The sequence below is a fragment of the Anneissia japonica genome, unplaced genomic scaffold (assembly GCF_011630105.1).
Source record: "Anneissia japonica isolate Jap-2015-1 unplaced genomic scaffold, ASM1163010v1 scaffold287760_len733007_cov179, whole genome shotgun sequence".
Taxonomy (NCBI): domain Eukaryota; kingdom Metazoa; phylum Echinodermata; class Crinoidea; order Comatulida; family Comatulidae; genus Anneissia; species Anneissia japonica.
The window spans coordinates 512,784-514,592 of record NW_022699005.1 but is presented as its reverse complement, the minus strand read 5'-3'; the positions used below and the strand labels follow the sequence as shown (position 1 = coordinate 514,592).

Genomic DNA, 1,809 nt, shown 5'->3' with positions numbered 1-1,809 from the left:
CTATTTAAATTTGCTGGAGATTGAAAAATTAACTGTTAACTCCGTTGTTAGAGAACATAGAGTGGTACATGACTTTTCGGACTGGTATAGTCCTTCAGTAGGTCCTATGTACTCTAGGTGTAAATAAATACAGAGAATAGAATAGGCCACTTTTAGTGAGAACTAAACATGTTTAAATAACGTACGGCCTATATACAATGCAAAGCAGATTGATCACAAAATCAGAAGCATGATTTCAAACATCAGAACCCAGCTTTTACTGTTTAAAACTGTTTAAAACCCATTGAATGAAACTACGGTATTATAGTTTATATTATATACTTTTTTAAAGTTTTTTTTTTTTTATTTTCAATGAAAAATAAATGCGATCATTAATATTGACCTTGGTACAATGTAAACCTGTAATCATATGACTACTTATATAATATGTTTGTATAATTTTATTTAATTGAAGGCTAGTTGGGCATAGCATAGTTTGTCTGATTTGCCAACCTATATGCCTAGGTAGGTTCAGGCGCGGATCCAGCCGGGGGCCACGGGGGCCCGTTGCCCCCACACTGTCAGTCACGCCGAAAAATTAAAAAAAAATTGAGAAGAGTTAAAGGGAAGAAAGAAAGAGGGAATAAACGAAGTGTACCCATGAGTTCAGTGACGGATCCAGCAGAGGGCGAAAGGAGAGCTCGATTATTTTACGGTACCACTCACTAATTTTGAATTTTCTATTGATTGTCAACGAACACAACTATTATCTCCGACGCATCAATCAGGATGTAAACAGGCCAAAAGGCGGAGACCTAAAGACAGAGTTTTTTTTAGCCGGAATGTAGTACCATGGAGGACATCCATGGTAGTACCCAGCTATAGAACAGCTATCCATGCTCAGCATGGAGTAACGCCTACGCGTTCTCGTGCTAAAATCCGCAGGTCACCGACCCTTTATACCGTAATGATTTTGATAAACAATCACAATTCTCTGTACTATCTACTAAACATTTAACGAATGAACTTCCTTGTGTTGTGGTCATATTAGACTGTTATATTTTTTAAGAAGACCATTCAGCAAACAACATAAAACAAAATTCCCAAGTCGAAGCATGCATAAAACGTACAATTTCCTGAAATTTGGAAATAGAGCGGACTTCCTTATGATTTTTCCTTATGCTGTGGTCATATTAGAATATAATATTACTAAAGACCATTCAACAAACAACATGAAACATAGGGCCTATATCAAACTTTTAGGTTAAAATTTCCGCTTCCGAGCATGCATATAACGTAATTTTTTAGATATATATTTTCATGACAGTCGAGAATGTACTGATTATATAACTTATAGATAATTACTGTTGTCCAATTGTGTGCATTGAAAATGTGATGACGAACTCGGGATACGACCCTCGATTGACACTCATATCAAAGGGCATGTTAATTAACCTTGCACAGGAGCCTGTCGTCACCTACTACAATGCCTTCTCCCCCTTATCATCATCACATTATCATCATCATCATCATCACCTTCATCATCGCAATTATTATTTGCTAAAATGGGGGAAATATATTAATTCAGTGTGTATTCATTCATCAATAGAGGTCTCGTAATGCACGTAAGTGCATTTCTCAGCATCTAGAAAAAACAAAACTCTGCGAAGCTAGGAGAACCCCAAGACTAACTGCAAACCACCCCCCACCCCCCAACGTCTAAAATAATCTTCCAGCGACGGAACAAGCAAACATTAGGTTTTCCTCCCATGACCCCGCCCACTCAGGGAACCCATTATGTGCGATAGTCAGGGTAAAGCTCGGTTTCCA

At 37.8% G+C, this 1,809-nt stretch overlaps 1 protein-coding gene across 3 annotated transcripts in view; it reads left to right on the top strand.

Moving 5' to 3' along the window:
- LOC117102796 (platelet-activating factor acetylhydrolase-like) overlaps nucleotides 1–1,809 on the top strand; it is a 19,582-nt gene that overhangs the window by 2,775 nt on the left and 14,998 nt on the right. The gene's annotated exons all lie outside the window — the stretch shown is intronic.